This window comes from Schistocerca piceifrons, chromosome 6, assembly GCF_021461385.2.
Source record: "Schistocerca piceifrons isolate TAMUIC-IGC-003096 chromosome 6, iqSchPice1.1, whole genome shotgun sequence".
In the NCBI taxonomy this organism is placed as follows: Eukaryota; Metazoa; Arthropoda; class Insecta; order Orthoptera; family Acrididae; genus Schistocerca; species Schistocerca piceifrons.
Genome location: NC_060143.1, coordinates 582,786,787 through 582,805,687, shown reverse-complemented (window position 1 = coordinate 582,805,687; position 18,901 = coordinate 582,786,787).

Sequence of the window (18,901 nt, the reverse complement as noted above, 5' to 3'; positions counted from 1 at the left end):
TGTTAGCGTAGTATATCACGCTTAATTTAATTTGCTCTGTTTGCTTTGCAGACCACATGAGGTCACAATTATTGACTAAGGTCGGATAAAGCTCACTTGGATATAAGAGATTAATCAACTCCTTTGTGCTGCTGTTTACTGTTGCAATTGTTACTCGTTAGGGTATGTTTGTTTCAAAGACTGTTGGCGAATCGCCTAGCATGGAGAGCAAATTCGCGGCACAGTCTTCTCCGGGACGTTTGGGGTGATGAAAGGGTCCTGTAGCCACCTTTCATTGCCAACTCTCGTAGTGGTCAAGTCGGCAAAGAGGTTTCCGCAACTTGTGAGAAATCCACCTGCGTTAGGTTCGTGGCGGAAATGGCGTCCTGGGGTTTTCCGGTCCACGCGGAGCGTGGAAGAGGCTGGAGAAGCGGGAGGCAGTCTGCCGCCGGTACGGGAAGCGTACACAGCTGTGCTCCAGTCGAAGAAGGGTGAGTTGGACTGACCGCGTGGCACGTTGTCACATAGAGAGGGGAGCTTTTAGCTTTTGGTCTCGAATTTCGTCTTATAAAGATTTACTTGCTGGGTTGCAGCAGGGAATGCAAGGCTTTTGTAGACTTTCAGTTTGATTCCCAATGCAGTCTTGACTTTGATCCGTGAGAGGAACGCGGCACAAAGGAGTTGCATATGTTGAAGTGCCCTCGGTTCAGTGTGAATGTTTATGTGCCTACAACTGTGTGTGTATGCTTCTAATCTTTTCCGGATCTTGGTAATTTTTGTGTATTTGTGAATTTTCTTTGTCTCATGTGATTAAAATTAGGCCACGGTCCATAGAAATTGTCTCCGCGGACCGAGTGGGCACGCGAGTCTGTTATGAAACGTGTAGTATTTCACAAGCAATTGTACACAGTTAGCATGCAACAGCAGCCTATAGATGCACTACATCAATGTTTTAAGGAATAAATAATTTTGCATTCAATCTTATCTGGTGTACCGATGTTACGTCGCCGTTACCTTCGCCATTTACCTTGTAGTTTTCCTTGTTGGCCCACCTATAGCGTTTTCATGTGCACAGGTGTAGTGATTAGTGTCCCTTTTTTTATCTGAAACAAATGCTCTGGAATAGATCGTGTTTTCACGAATCTTGCTGCAGGCTGCACTTACGCATGGTGTTCACGCCCTCTTTACTTTACTCAATATTTGATTCACGGGAAGAATGCCTGGATCATATTAATAACTACATCCCATTCTTTATCAATGACTTTACAATGAATGTTCTTTTGTGAGTTTTTCTTATTAATAAATTAAGTAATTTTCCGACTCAGTGCTACCTCTTCTTTGTCGTGTGGCTAGAGTTGGTGGCGATCCTATCTTTTATATTGATTTCAGTGTCAAGTAGCATTTTCTTATACAAAGTGCGCGTGGCTCTTTTAGCTACCAGGATACATTCAAAGGGCGCTTCATGCTTCTTGCACATAGCGTCCTTTTATTCACGCCTCTTACAACAATATAGTATTCTTGAGGTACAATTTGACTCTGCTATTCCAATATAGAGATAATTTTAACTTATATACAACAATAGTAACACTGGTCGAGAATATTTTTTCAGTTTTTTTTCCAGTAGCACTGGATTTTCTTTTCACAACTATCCACTAAAAACTAATGTGGAGATACTTTATTTACTACAATTAAATTCCACTGTCCTAGTACATACCTTTTACAATAATTCTGATAGACTGTGTACACTTAGAATCTAGTTTCAAGGGCCCCAATAACAAAGGTTTTTTACAATAATAATAATTCTGATGGACTGTATACACTTAAAAACTAATCGGACTTCAGTGACTAGGGACAGGTGAATAGCTTAAAAATTATTCTATTTACAAGATGCACATTGTGCATAGATATATATTTACAGGCTGCACGTACATTACGTGTGAATAAATAAACATACAAGTATCTTTTTTTCCGTTTTATGCTATGTTAAATTTTTTAGTTTATGCTGTTTAACTTTTTAAAACATTTTTCTTTCACGCACAAGGTGTGCATTTACATATAAATATTTTTTTCCTTTTCTTTATCTCTTTTTTCACACATGGTCTATGTATGTATATACATTGTACATAGGACACATAAATAATTACACGACAGACGCACACACGCACACACACACACACACACACACACACATACACAAAATTACTTACACTATGATGAAAGAATCATACTACTACTCTGCAGACACACGCATTCTCTCCCTCTCACTCAGTCAGAGTCCCCCACCACTTCTCTCACTTGTAATGTGGATATGGGAGCTTTTCAATCCCATCATCTCAAATGATCCGTTTATTGCCATTAGGTGACAGGCCGATTTTAGACTGCAGCAGTGTGTACACCTCGTGTCCGAATCAAATACTAGTCTGCCATACCATATGCGGTGGCTGCAGTGCAGCACCGCGAACACAGCTGACAGGCACCACACATAGTCTAAGACAGATAAGACAGAGAGGGCTCTCGATGCAATACGACGCACATCCTTCGCCACACTTTACGGTGTGCAATACGCATTCATTTTTTATTATAGATCTACGAACCCCACAATCGACAATCTGTTCGTCCTTCATAAGGTCGATAACCTTCTTGTTCTGTGGAACAATACCATAAGGATGATCGGCCGTGTATGAGAACATGTCGAATTCATTACCATGATGCCTCATTACTTCATATGGATTGCAATTATTCACCCAATAGATGACGCTGTCCGTATCCATATAAAGTAATTTACGATCTGCGAAATGAGTTTTCGCAAAGTCATAATGAAAGCGTTACATGTGGAGTTTGGATAGGTCTGGTATGCACATCCCCATATAAATAAATGGGTTTTGTAAACTCTGCTGCAGTCTTCACCATCTGTACAGCAACTAAGTTCTTATTGAATATGGTGACCCGAATCAATTATGTCTGGCAATGCGTTTTCTTACGCCATAACGCCCATCCCATTCGGTTCTAATCAAAATTTTACGTCGTTCTCTCAAATTCTCCATTGTTTTTACCGAAAATCGAATTATTCATTAGTTTGTAAAAATCCTTCTCAAAGTCACACATCTGGAAGCTCTCTGTCTCATATTCAAATCAATCTACTCCTTCAGACAGATGGACTACTCGAAGGAGATATCTCAGGTCACTCTAACCAGCTCCATCCTTAAGCTGAGACGCTGCTGAAGATTACGATAATGAAAAACGTATATGATTCTCCAGAATTGTCATCAGTTTTGGGGTGGAGCCTCCTCACGCAACTAGTTGCTCTGGACACAATGGCAAATCGGCGTGCGCGTCATGCGCACTAATAGGGTATGTGAGTTCTGCCTCTACTACATACTTTACATCGAAATCAGCTGCCATACACCCCATGATTTTTCCACGTAATCCCTTGTGTTTGTCTTCAGGCACCCATCGAAAATCACCAATTGGCAGTGATTGCTGCATGGTGTGCGCGTACACACACACGCACACACACACGCGCGAGAACAACACAGTCGAGCTGATCCCGCCGCGGACGAGTGCACCATGATGAGGGCTTATACACTGAAGCGTCAAACAAACTAGTATAGGCATGAGCATTCAAATACAGAGATATATAAACAGGCAGAATACGGCGCGCGGTCGGCAACGCCTATATAGACAACAAGTGGTTGACGCAGTTAGATTGGTTACTGCCGCTACAACGGCGGGTTATCAAGATTTAAGTGAGTCTGAACTTGGTGTTTCAGTCGACGCACGAGCGATGGGGCAGAGCAATTCCTTGGTAGCAATGAAGTGCGAATTTTCCCGTACGACCATTTCACGAGTGTAACGTCAATATGAGCAACCTGGTAAAACATCAAGCCTCCGATATCGCTGCGACCCAAAAAAGATCCTGCAAGAAAGGGACCAATGACAACTGAAGAGAATCGTTCAACGTGACAGAAGTGTAACACTTCCGCAAACTGCTGCTGATTTCAATGTTGGGTCATCAACAAGTGTCAGCGTGTGAACCATTCAACGAAACATCATCGATATGGGCTTTCGGAGCCCAAGGTACACTCGTGTACCCTTAATGACTGCACGTCACAAAGCTTTACGCCTCGCCTTGGCCCGTCAACACCGACATTGGACTGTTGATGACGCGAAACATGTTGTCTGGTTGGACGAGTCTCGATTCAAATTCTATGGAGCGGATGGATGTATATGGGTATGGGTATGGAGACAACCTCATCAATCCATGGACCCTGCATTTCAGCAGGGGACTGTTAAAGCTGGTGGAAGTTCTGTGATGATGTGGAGTGTGTGACTTGGGACCCTTGGCCTGTCTAGTTACGGCTCTGACAGGTCACACGTGCGTAAGCATCCTATCTCATCACCTGGTCCGTTCATGTCCATTGTGCATTCCGACAGACATGGGCAATTCTAGCAGGTCAATGCGACACTCCAAAAGTCCAGAATTGCTACAGAGTGGTTCCAGGAACACTCTTCTGAGTTTAAACACTTCCAGTGGCCACCAGACTCCCCAGACATGAACATTATTGAGCATATCTGGGATGCCCTGCACCGTGCTGTTCGGAAGAGACCTCCACACCCTCTTACGGATTTATGACCAGCCTTTTAGGATTCATGGTGTCAGTTCCTTCCAGCACTACTTCAGACGTTAGTCGATCCCACAGCGCTTCGTGTTGTGGCACTTCTGCGTGCTCGCAATGGCCCTACCTGATATTAGGCAGTTTTACCAGTTTCTTTGGCTCTTCAGTGTATAATCTCCATCTCCTCCACCCGCCGTTTTACCCACAGAGCCAATAGGAGTGCAACATTCTACCCCACCTGCAAATGAGTGCTGGTCTCAGCTCGCATGACAAGTTGGTGCTGGTCTGGTTGCTGTTTTCGCCCGCTCTTGGATTCGGTCGGGAAAACCCTGCTTCCGGTTCGCTCAACACTCTGTGGTGGGCTGCGGCTGGCGGCGGACCTGCCGCCACTTTTCAGTTACAACGATGTCTCGTGTAGCAAACTACCGTGATAGTGTATTTAACAGTATTTTGCAGTATCATTTTTAGAATTTCGACGCAGTGTCTTTGCGCTATTTTATTTTAGCGATGTATTTCCTTTTTGCCGTAATGTATTTCCATTCCACGTGCACCTGGGAAGAGAGTGCAGTCTTTTGTGTGCAAGTGTATTTGAAGCAAATTGTTTAAAGCAACATTTGCAAATGAATTGACGCATTAAATAATTTCCCTTATTTGTTTAAGCACGCAAATGTTTCGGAATAGTAGAGGAAGACAGAGAGGTTTCATAAGTGTGCGGCGATCTTTTTGAAAGTGCGTTTAGAGCCTTATTGAATTGCATTTAGTAGCTCCAGAAGCATCTTGTGCTCAAAGACAAGGGCGTTTCCCACAAAAGAGAGTGAAGCCGTCTCAGGGGCAGTTTCGCGATCTTTCAAAGAGTATGTGTTCAAGTGTCCCGGTGGAGGTATTCTTCGGAATTATTTAAATATGTGCAGTAGTACATTTAATTCCCGTGATATCTTCAGGTTATGTATGTGGCGATATTCCGCAACACCAGATGTAATAACTCCCAAAGCAGTTTGTGAAATGCAACGCAAGAAAGTGCGCCAGAAGGGCTGGGGCAGTTTAGGTTCCATGGTGGATCGACTCTCAAACAGGCATTTGCCTTGTAAGGACGGAGCTCTTGCGTGCGTCGGTATTCCACAGGCGTTTATGGGGTAAACGCTTTTTGTTTGCAGGTCGTTGCGACCATGACCGACAGCGCGTGCCGACACGGCAGGACACGAGGAGGAACAGAGAAAGACAGGAATTTCTCAGATGCTTTTTATCGAGGATTAGTGCCTCATTCGGTCTGTCAGTCTCGGGGCCGGCACAGACACTTGCGTGTGATGTGGGCACTTCTCAGGTTCCCACTGATGTACCCCCGTCCAGTGGACGGCACATGCTTCGCGATCCAACGGTTTTTAACAGTCTAATTACGTCTAATGGGTGTTTCATGACGGTATTACTTGCGCAATCGAAATAAAATAAAGCGATCTGTTTAATTACTTCTTTACAAGACCTGTAACTTTCCAAACAGCAGAGAATGTTGAGCAAGAGAAATCCAATCCCTGCAAACTGAATTTTTTATAAACAAACAATATAGCCTTCGCTATGTAATTGAATTTCCTCTCATGAGGTCCTTCCTCTCCAGCACAGAGCTGTCAATTTGCAGGTAGCGAAGGGTGGGGTACAGAGGCAGAAGGGGTGGTTTCCAGAGGGGGAGGAGTTAATTAATTGATCAATTTAATTAAGTAGTCACTCAAATTGATAGCGTGGGAGGTGGCTATTCGAATAACTAATGACCGAATGTGTACCTGTATCAGTGTGTGTGGGGGGGGGGCGGCAGGAGGGGGGGTGGTTGATGGGGAAGAGTTGGAGATTTCCTGTGGGTTTGGGAGGAGGAGGAGGAGGAGGAGGAGGGAGGGGAGGGATGGCGAACAATAGGTTAAGGACCAGTCAATCAAAAGGATGGATTGTCCCCAGGGGGTCATAACCTGTCAATCAAAAGGGAACAATACGTTTGTCCCTGAGCGCATACTTGCCCCTCATATAGGCAGCCCAAACTGACGAACAGCCCTTATGCCCCTGTTGCCCCGCTACTTACGTTCCATTCATTAATCGACCTGGAACTGGTCAATGAGCCTCCAAACATCGCCATCCAGCTGACCCAAAGCTCAACCCGTCGGCATCGAAAAAGTCGCCACGCTGTCGACTGAGATGCAAATGGTTACATCGTTTGTAATATCGGCACCGAAATTACCGCGAGCGTATTATTCAGAAACTGCGTTAGTAAAGCGAACTGCTAAGTTCAAGGCTGTTACCACGTAACAGAATCAAGGTCATGTATACCGAAAAGGGTGGTTTCACGCACTCTACTGCTATCACGAAATAAGTTCAACCTGGAAGTTGGATCCTGAGAGCGGCTCTGCGCATTGTTGTCAGTGCTTCAAAAATGGTTCAAATGGCTCTGAGCACTATGGCACTTAACATCTTTGGTCATCAGTCCCCTAGAACTTAGAACTACTTAAACCTAACTAACCTAAGGATATCACACACATCCATGCCCGAGGCAGGATTCGAACCAGCGACCGTAGCAGTCCCGCGGTTCCGGACTGCGGGGCCTAGAACCGCACGGCCACCGCGGCCGGCTTGTCAGTGCTGATGGAACTTCCCCCAGCCAACGCAGCCAACCTAACGGTGCGTGAGGATTGCAGTCTGCTCAGGCCAGTTCAGCTGTTGGGAGGACTGAAGTGGCACCAGTTCTGCAAAAAAGGGCAGGGATTGTATCCTTCCACATGGAGCGAGGTTGCTGTAGGTTTAAATTCAATGTAACAGCTCGGAAACTCTACAGAATTTCTCCATCCTGTCTGTAATTAACAATAATTAATCTATGGCCCTGAAACCGCAAAATTTCTCCGTCTTGTCCGTAATTAATAACAATTAACCAACGGCTCTGAAAATTTCTCCGGCCCCGCCAGTCGAAAGTTCTTTATTCGGGTTGGCCACCAGTGGTCTCAGATTGCAGGGAAAATTGATTCAGTATAATGTATTCATTCATTAATTTCGTTGACCATCGAATTAATAATTCAATCGATCGCTCATTAGTGTCATTTAATTCGTAATTGTGCAAGCAATCCGGATCTGCGATCGGAAATGTAATTTAATTAGCGATGCAGTTTAATCAACAACTCTTCCTTTGTCAGGAGACTCGACAGGGCTGCAGATGTGACTTCTCCACGGCTCGTATACGTCAGAGAAAAGTCCCTGAGTTACTTTGTCTACAGAAAGCACACAGAAACACGCTTTGCCACACAGGCAAGGAAAATACGAATATCACAAACAGCAGTTCCTCCTACAAATGGTTTCATGTACTTAATGTCTTTACTGTAAGTATCGATAAACTTTTGCACTGGTATTCGTGCTTTTCCCAAATAGATAACCACTTCCCGAACAGCTAATGGGATAGTTCGATTCACAGTTACTTTACATTCCCGTGAACTATAAAAGAAACCACTAACACCTATGGCATAATACTCCCAGCAGATTATTCCCAGTTATTTCCTGCGAGTACGAGTAATATTACTCACTGTGCGTGCGTGCCTCGTGCGAATCAGCCACTGACCACGTGGCAGGTAGATCAGCTGGCCGTGCCGAGTGTGAAGACATTAAATCCTGACCATGCTACGTGCTGCAGGTGCAAAGAAACGGGGCACTGCTAACATGGAAATTGACCTGGTCTCACCTAGACCTTTTCTATTACAGTAATGGGTGTTGCGTCTTCTTAGTCTTTATCTTGCTATTTTTCACTGTTTTCGTGGTACGAGGTTGCACGATGGCCCCTATTTTTGCTAGGAGTGTTGTCTCACAAAAAGCACGAAATGTTTGAAACCAAAAAGGTACTGCGTTTTGTAATACTTGGGCAAAGAAAAAGCCTAGACTATGCAATAATTAGAACGTAAATGGATAAAGGTTTTTATCGAAAATTGCTCCAACAAAGTGAAACAGTCAATTGTATTTAAATGCGAATATAATTGTCAACGTTATTTGATGCTCTCAAAGAAAATAAAACAAGCGTAAAGTTAAATTTCGTGATATTTTCTGTCTTCTGCGTATTGTTTCATGTGTTTGCACGAGGGCGTGAACAAAAATAATGCCTCCGAATTTTTATTATGGTCTCAATATCGGTTAAGATATTACACGTCATGCATATTACTCGATCAACTTTCCCGCTTCGCTGACAGAAGATGCAACCGTGTCTCGCAGGAGGGTTCCGAATTTCAGCGTATAACTTGGCGGTGTGTAAGGTGATTATGTTAGTGCGTGTGAAACAGCGAGCTGCAATCGAGTTTCTAACGGAGCACCCTCTTCTTGAGCATTACAATGCCAGACCACACGCGAGCGCTGCGACATCCGACGTCCTTGATTGACCTCATCGAACATCCTCTGTACAGACCCGACTTGGCCGCATCCCACCCTTAACTGTTTCCGAAACTTACGGAACAAATTCGACGACTTCGCCTTGATAGTGATAAAGCGGTGAAAGCAGAGGTGACGTTGTAACTCTGTCAACAAAGTGAAACATTCTACAGCGACGGTATCATCAAATTGGTCTCTCGTTGGGAGAAATGTGGTTTTGGTCTCTCGTTGGGAGAAATGTGGTTGTGGTCTGCGATAACTATGTTGAGAAATAAATATTGAAACCCGCAGGACAGGACAGGAAAGTGAAACATTCTCCAGCGACGGTATCATCAAATTGGTCTCTCGTTGGGAGAAATGTGGTTTTGGTCTCTCGTTGGGAGAAATGTGGTTGTGGTTTGCGATAACTATGTTGAGAAATAAATATTGAAACCCGCAGGACAGGACAGGACAGGTTGTTGAAATTGTGGAAAACGGCCAAAATGAGCAGCTGTCAGTTACACTCGAACACATACAACTTTATTTATTTGACCAAACATTACGGTACAAATTCTTGAACTTAGTTATCAGCTGAATATGCCACACTATCTTATGCTTTAAGCCACAACCACTTTAATTTAAAAAAAAACGGCTAAAAGCCATTAACTCAAAATTCAGACGCCGAAGAGAATATTTAGAGGGCAGAAGGACTCACGTTCAGTAAGTTCTACAATTTGGCTGAAGGCCCAAAATCTAAAACTTGAAAGGCAACAACTTTAATTTACAGACGGCTGAAGGGCCATGATTTAAGACTCAAGGTAAAATTAAATTTAAAAAAAAAACACAAGGCAGAAGGCCTTTTCTTCAATTAGGCTGAAGGCCCCAAACAGTATGATGGTCGAAAGACAAAGATCTTTAATTTAAAAACGGCTGAAGGCCCCATGATTTAAACCCAAGGTAAAATAAATTTAAACAACAAAGCCTTATCTTAAATTAGGCTGAAGGCAATCTAATACTTGGCAAGCAAGGAACTTTAATTTTAAAACAGCTGAAGACCCATGACTTAAAACACTACTAAAATAATTTTTAGTTGGCAGAAGTCCTAAGGCTTTATCTATAAACAATATATTAATCAGGCTGGAGGCCCAAACAACCCAACACTTGACAAGCAAGGAACTTTAATTTTAAAACAGCTGAAAGCCCATGAGTCAAAACATAACTAAAATTATTATTAGTAGGTAGAAGGCCCAGTGCTTTATCTACAAACAATATTTTAATCAGGCTGACGGGCCAAACAACCTAACACTTGACAGGCAAGGAATTTTAATTTTAAAGCTGCTGAAGGGCCATAACTTAACACACCACTAAAAAAAATTCAATTTTAATTCAAAACCATTGGCTATGAGCCATACAAATGCACACAACAAAAAATAAGAAAAGGCAGTGCTGTTAACAGCGCTCAGAAGTTTCGGGGGTCGGCCAGCACTTGAAATACTGACGTACACTTTGAAACAGGCATTCAGCCCGACCATTCTCGATCCGACGACAACCCAACCAACAGACAGTCAACGGACCCACCAACAAGGTAACTTGCACTCCACTCGACCAGCACACACCTGGGAGTTCAATGCAAACGTAAAAGGCATGGACGCCCTCAACCAAGCATCCATTAAGCTGTCGAACTACACACCGTGCTGGACAGCGACAACACGGTGAGGAAAGGACACTGCCTAAATTTACGTCAACGGCCAGGGCAGGTAACCGGAACGTTAACGGCCACAAGGCAGAAAATTCCGCTGGTGTACTTCAATTGCAAGTAACCAAATACAGTTAGACTCCACCGGACAGTGGCTAAACCTTCGCCAACTCGAACACACTTGTTGTTGCTCGCGGGAATGTCCCAACAGCCAACAACAAGAACCAAACGGCACAATGTGAACACTCTTGACTTGGTGGTAAATTAAATCCAAACACAACTTTCGTGTCCAGGCTCGGTGAGCCACGGACATTGTAGCAATGAGAACAGCCCAACACACTTCGACACTGCATAGAGACCGCCAGCGGGCCTGGCCAAACTACGCCTCACAGAGATTTCCTCGCTGTTTCACGCCAACAGACCGACTGCCACACATCAGCACAGAGACAGCAGGCAGCGACTGTCCAATAACAAGGACGAATCACGATTCGGCACACACAGGCAACCCATAAGCGATCGCCGGCCAACATACACGTCGTCAGACAAGACGTCTGACCGATGACCAACCACGGTGGTCCGCACTCAAGTGACATGTATCGGCAACGGTCGGGCGAGTCATGACTGTTCGGACCTTCCTGCAGCCGCGCCCCGACTGAACTTCGCCGTATCCTAAGCCAAACACTGTCAGATCCGAACTGCACTGCCAGCGCCTCCCAACTCGCTGGCAGATCTGAACTCACCCCAAACACACGACAACCGGGAAGTAATGGCAGCCAGCATAGATAATACGCCAGTGCTTATATCGATAAGCGCAGCTGCTACCGCTCACGGGCAGGCAAGGCGGCAACTCACTTACACCAGTAAGGGAAATTAACATAACGAGGTGGTAGTACAGGAAAAAGAGGATGTCAAATGAGATACTCGTATATCACGAACTCGAGCCACGCACGCCTCAAATATGTAGACATAAAGAATAAAGATGTAGAACGTTAATAAAGTTTGTTTTATACGAAAATTTTAAGAGCGTTCACATAAAGAATTCGAAGGCGTCATTTTCAGCAGCCTCTCGTAAGTATATATTTCCTCGAGCGATTAAATCTAGATGTTTTGAAACCTTTGGACGACAGTTCTTATTCTTTCAGTTTCCAAGAGTGTGAAGAATTTGCTATACGACCACTGTCAAGAATATTCGCTATGAATTTTTCCTGTTTCATTAATAAACGCTATTAACATTGCTTGTTCCTGCATTCTGTTACTATATTTCGGCATTTTAGTGAAACGGATGTTGTCTGAGAACGTCACTCTCACAGTTCCGATGCCAAACCGCACAACAGGCAGCTCTCTTAACACATCCAGTTTTGACGCTGACGAGTGCTGACGAGTGCTCGTGATGGGCATGACTCAGTGAAGGAACAAATAGCCAGGAGTGCTGCTGTTGACTCACATTGCACTTAGCCACGGGCAGTCAACTAAGCAAGGAAGTCGCTCGTGTGAAAGGGACCCTAGCGGCGTGCAGAGCGCGAGGTGAAACGGCGCGGTGCATCGCCCGGCAGACTTGCTCCGTAACGTTCGCTGGCTCACCCTCCTTAAATCGCAGCACTGCTGCACGTATAGTATCGTGCTAAACATGGTCGCCAGTGTCGCCCTAACCCGCAAGACAGGGTTCAGATACTCACTTCTTCCATACCACTAATCACTGGCCTGTAGCAATCCACCTACCTTCGAGAAGCTCTCAGACCCGACCACTGGACTGGTAAACGGGCACAATATACACGCACTACACCGTCTACAATAATTTGTTATATCTCCTCTACAAGCAAAACTGGAGAAGAACGTAAAGTAAAAAAGGGAGAAGGACACACACAAAAACAGCACAGGTTTCCAGAGGAACAGATAGAATTTATTGTCTTCCATAAGTTCTCACCAAATCCGCCTTGTTGCCTTCAAACGTTACCTCATATCCCACTTTCTAATATGAGACATCAGCCGACTTGGCACAGGTTCGCTCCCCTTCTCACAACCGAGACTCAAACACCGTCGACTTTATAAACGCCCGAGTTCCGCCCCACAGTGCGCACGACTCCCGCCCCACCCAGTCCAGAACTGCCGGCAGATTTTCAGCAAATCAGCCTTCAGAACAGAATTTCGGTATTTCAATTGGCCATTTTGTGGTAACGCACGTAGTACTTGCTGTAAGGCGTTGCTTTCTGCCACCCCTCTGAGAAGTTTCTTTTCTAAAGGACATTACCAGATACACGCCATCTTGCAGGGTCGGTCAAGACCACCACAATTTATCAGGATTAAGCCACAGAACAGACAGTTTAAAGAAAGGAAACTAAAGGCGGCTCCTTTGATTTTTATGAAGTCAAGCGTTGCGCTCAACGACGTATTGAACGGAGTAAACGAGAAATGATAGCTTCTTATTACTACGGCTCGAAATGGGCACACTTACGAATCGGAAGTAGTTAACCGAAGAAACGAAAACTTTTACGAAATGAAGCGCTCTTAAAACAAGCTGCAATAAATCTTTAGTTAAGAACTTGTCACATAAGGTTTCCAATTCATTACTATTCGTATTGGTAAGCTGTGAGTTGTCACTGCTCTTAGCTTCAGACGACAGTGTAACTACTTTTCTCCTTAAATATCGTTTTTTTCCTTGCAGAAATTTTAGTTTGATTCTTAACACTCCTTTTCTGGGACTTTGAGCTGATAAATCAACTTCACTTCCAACTCAACCGACTGTAATGGGACGCTCTTGAAGAGTTTCAGTGTTTGAATCAGTGCCGGAATTTTCATTCATGTTTTCAACCTGAAAGAGGAACATAGATGTTATTTATTAGCATTTGCGGATGAATAGTCATTAATGACGATTGACAGAAGTCCGAAATTTATTCGAAATAAATTGGCGTTCACAGGTAGCAGAGGTGGTTAAGGCGACTGCTCGCAATAAGCGGGAAATCCGTGTTCGGGTCCCGGCCTGGAACAAATTTCCGTACGTCACTAATAGGTAGCATATCTGTGGCTAACACAGCTGATGGCATTCGCAGTCAGCGAATTTATTTCAAATTAACATCGCTATTACTTTAATGAAGACAGTATGCAGCATTAAAATTTGATTTGTGCGAATGGTTTGAATTAGGCCCAGACCTCGAACTTATTGTGTAATATCAACCATATATTGAAAGGGTACAGTACCGCCCGACATTGAAAATAGGTACAACATACTTCATTATTTTTGTCAGAACAACACATTTTTTTTGTAAAGTAACTCAATTTTAATTAATACAGCGAAGCCGGAAAGAATGACAATTTATTTATTTAATTGATCACATGTGCACTCCCACAAAATAAATCCCTACATCCAGTTTAGTGAGATCTGTGAAATGAATGAATGTATGGTCGTCTGCTAACCGCAGATAGTGAATGTGAATATATCATCATCTTTGAGACGATCCTTTGGCCACCTTTGGTGGGACCAAAGAGATGAAATTTACCTGAGCTTTGAGCGCCTGAAATGTGGCTGACCAATACGGTAGCAAGATGCTCCCCCACTTCGGCAGAGGTGCGAGAGAACCTGAAGAACGGCCATGTTTCAGCACTCTGCCGCTGGATCTTGTGCTGTTAAGACCTGTCTTAGGTGTGTTCCATAAAGACAAAAGAGTGGAGACATGGTATGCATGTGGAATATTTAAGAGTAGTTTGAAATAATAATTTCTCTATTTCAGGAACTTTTGTGGGGAGGATTAAATGTCAGGCAGGTAATATTAATGGGATCGTAGTAATCTTCAGAAGTGACCAACGGTCACAATGAAACCACGTGTAGCAATAAGTTGAAATACTTCCGTGTGCTTAAGTTAAGCTGAATTACTAGCGTGTGTACTATAAGTTGAAATATTTAAGTGATGGCGTGTGCATGACTTGAAATTAGAGACGAGTACTTCCACGTGGTGAGTACTGTGTGAGTCTCAATCTGTGTATGAGACAAAGGATAAAGAGAAGTACTTGTCCATGGTATCAGTTGAGGACTCGCATGTGTGGTGAATATGTTCTTAATATTACTTTGCGTGTTATGTTTCCGTGTGACACTTCATTCAAACTATAATACTCTAAGGGAGCAGCAAGGTGAGTCAGCCGTCTATCCAGCAACGCCACTTGGCTTGCATTGCACAGGAAGACGTGCATATATCTCCAGTGTTCATAGTAGGAAAGAAGAATTACGAAGTGGGGCAGTGTCGTGTGAAACTGGGATAAATACTAATTGAAGTGGGAAAGGTGAAAGTGATAATGTTTTGACTATTCCTTGTGTTGTATGTTGTAGTGTGGTGTATGTCATGTAATTTAAGTATGTGTGGTTTGCATGGGAGAGTAGCAAGGTAGTTTCAGAGGTAGTGGGTTATGCTTGTTCCTTCTGTACCGCTCGGTCTGGAGGAAAGTTTCGAGATGATGATTGTGAGAGTCGAAGTGTGAGATTTAAAAAAAAGATCCACCATCCTATCCAGAAAGTGCACGGTAGCGTTAAATAATTACGAGACCATAAGATAGAGGATCACCAATGTAAAGCCATGCCCACTGGGCGGAATTTCTCAAGTGTTATTGTTGTAGGTTGTAGAATTTGTGTGTATCGGTTATAGAATTTATCGGAATAAATAAGATAGTGAAAAGGAAAAGATTGGTGGCCTTTTCCTTCGAATTGTATGTTGTCATGATATCCAGAATTTATGATGTGTGCGCGACTCATATTCAGTGCGATGGCCACGTGTTGATAAAAGCCGTTAAATAAAAAAAAAAGAAAATGTGGTATTGCCAGTGCGTAGTGAACAGTCAGTGTTCTATAAATTACTGATAGTCAGAGTGCGTTTCCGTTGCGTATTATTCATATAGGAGGATAATTTGTAACTTAATTGTGAGTACGAGAGTTCATGTTACTCGATAAATAAGAATGAATCCACTCGCTTGGCAGACCACTCATCTTGCAGGCCTGATTGCTTGATGCCATAGTATGAGCAAGGCATGTGGGTGCCTCTCAATATGTATAATAAATGATGACTGATGAGTGTTACAAAGTAACTTTTGTCAAGCTTTGTCCTAAATATGGGATGTGTTTCAGCGGTTCCATCATGAAGTGTTGCTGTGGAGTGTCTCCTTCATCATTTTCAGCAGTAAGCAGAAAATAAACTACGATCATTAATTTGAGAAATGTGCATTTACTTCCAGGAATTATGCACCACTGAGCTGCAGGCTAATTTCACCTGGGGCCATGGGTAGTGCGCTCAAATAAAATACTCCAATTTCTATTTTCTTCATACTATTGTGAAATGTGGCTTTCATCAAACTTAAAAAAAAAATTTAAAATATCGATATTTTGGCTACATTTAGTACACAGCAACATATCACTTAAAATGAACCAAATGTAAAGTAGCCAGTGAGCACATTTTTCACCACAAACCTATGAAATTTTACGCACAGTAACTATGATCAATACCGAAAAAATTAATACTTCGTCATCGAGCTGTGATATGAAACTATATGACACGAAAGAGCTCAATTTTCTACGGCAATCAATTTCCTCACAATGGGATCCGAGGTATTACATACAGTAGTGAGAAACAGCGCAGATTCGAAGCAAGTTGTTTTTAACGTTATAAAGGAAAAAGAGAACTTCTACGTAAAAACTAACTCCAATATTTGATCTAGTTTTGCTTCATTTTGGAGGTACGAACAATTGCAATAGAGAGTGATACTACAGAACGTAGGGACGTGTTGCCGGATGAGCGAATCAAAGAGGTAGTGGTCAGAATGAATACGATTAGTGCAGATGTAGAAAAGATCAGTATAAGAGGCGAGACAGGCTCTGACAGTACGTAGCGAGAGGTTTATGCCAACCAGGGGGAGATACAATCACTATTACAGCTTAAAGAGGCGCGATTAGAAATAAGTAGGAAACATAGGGAAGAACTAGCACAGTTGCAATTAGCGTGCAGTAGCGAAGGTGACACACCACCAGGTAGATTGCAGAGGGAGAGTGAGATAAATTCAAAAAACGAAAAGAGGCAGAAAGAGGAAGACGAAATCAGAGAGTTAGAAGAACGGTTGTGTCGGATAGAATAGGTGGCAAACCCAACTGGGTATAGTCCAAGGCTGTCTCAATTTCAAGATTCATTACCTTCATCGTGGGGACCGCTCCTCAAAATGAAGATTGAATGTAACCATTTGAGGGACGAGGCTAAAGCGAAAATGCAGGAAGTTATTAAAGACTGTAGTAGCTATTTAAATGAATTCTGGTCGAAAAGTAAGCAGGACCAGGTTACGCAAAGCATATTGATGATGCCAAATTGTAACGAAGGTGGAATGAGAGATCCAGTGGCGTGCTATCAGGAAATGCTGAGACGAAATAGGTATTTGGATGTGCCATACGAAATTGGGGAGTTCATTAGGATTTGTATAACGAAGTTACCAGTGAGATTGCGCAGATATATAGTGATAGCAGGCAGAGGCTTAGACGATTCTTCGTCATTTCCGCACTTGTTACAGGAACTTGGTAATGAGAGCAACATCGTAAACGGAGATACGACTCATAGGTCAGACAGAGTCGAGGATAGGAACAGCAGAAACTGTCAGAATGACAGGAGAGCATGGAATCCTGGCATTTCTTTCTTTTCGTAATAGATTGAAGGATAGGAGAAACTAATCCAACATATCAGCCTTTAGCATGTTGCCTTAAAACACTTGCCGCTGGCACTGAAAATTGTCTGTGTAGGAGACATACTCCACTGATATGTAGGAATGCAAATACCATACTTCTGATCAGAAAGTAAAACACCAGTAATGGCATCTGTTAGGCTGGTCTCTCAGAGCAAAATTTGCAAATTTTTATTTCGAACACTAAAGTAAAAGGACTGTTTCCTCAAAACAAACCAGTTGCTAAAAAAAAAAATATGTAATAGCAATGGAAAAGGATTACGAGATGGTTTACGGCTGGGCACCTTAAACGTAAGGACTCTAACTGGGAAGTTAGAGGAAATTGTAGAAATGATGGAAAGGAGGAAATTGGACATCTTGGGACTTGCTGAGACTAGGTGGAGAGGAGTTGGTGAAAAACCACTAAGTAAAGGATGTAAACTGTACTGGATAGGGAATGAGAGGGGAAGAAATGGAGTGGCAATAGTGGTCAGAGAGGGTCTGCAGGAGGAGGTGGAAGGTATCAATGATCGAATGATAAAAGCCAGAGTACGAGTGAAAGGAAAAAGCATTGAAATCATCCAAGCATATGCCCCACAGGTGGGGTGTACAAAAAAGGAGAAGGAGGAATTTGAAGATGACATGCAAAAGCAGCTAAATGGAGGAAATCAGATTATAATAGGGGACCTCAATGCACATGTTGGCACAGACAGGAAAGGATTCGAGGAGATAATGGGACCAGAGGGCTGGGGGAACCGAAATAGAGAAGGAAAATTGTTGCTGGAATTCTGCAAGAGGAATGGGCTGGCGATCGCAAATTCGTGGTACAAGAAGAGGAGTAGTCACAAAATAACTTGGTACAGTGGGGACTGGTCCCAAACTTCAGTAGTAGACTATGTACTAGTGGATAGGCAGATGATGAGCAGCCTCACAGATGTTAAGGTCATACCATCTGAGGCCTTAGACAGCGACCATCGGCTGTTGGTAGCCACCCTAAGAGAGAAAAAAGATAGGAGGGCAACAGATATACAGGAGAAAAGGTTGAAGACATGGATGCTGAAAGAGGATGAACGGAGGACCCAGTACCAGACACTGATCAGGAAGAAGCTGCCAAAGGAAGATCAGAGAACAGTGGAAGAAGAATGGGGCGATTTTAAGAGGGCTCTAGTTGAGGCAGCTGAGACTGTGTGTGGAAGAACTAGCACAAAGAGGAGAAGTAGGGAAACCCCATGGTGGAACAGCATATGTAAAGAGGCAGTACTTCGAAAGAACAAAGCCTTCAGAGAATGGTTCCAGACCCGAACAGAGGAAGCTAGGGTAAAATATAAGGAAAGCAAGAAAGCGGCACAGACCATAGTAAGGGCGGAGAAGAAGAAGTGGATGGAAAAATGGACAAGAATGTTAGAAGAGGACAGTGAAGGGAACAAAAAAGTACTTTACACCATGATAAGAAATAAGAGGAACGACAGAAGCGAGTGCCTGAGGATCATGGATAATAATGGAAGAGTTGTGGAGGAAATGCATGAGCTCAAAAAGATTTGGAAGGAGTACTTTGAAGATCTGTTGAATGCTGCCAAGC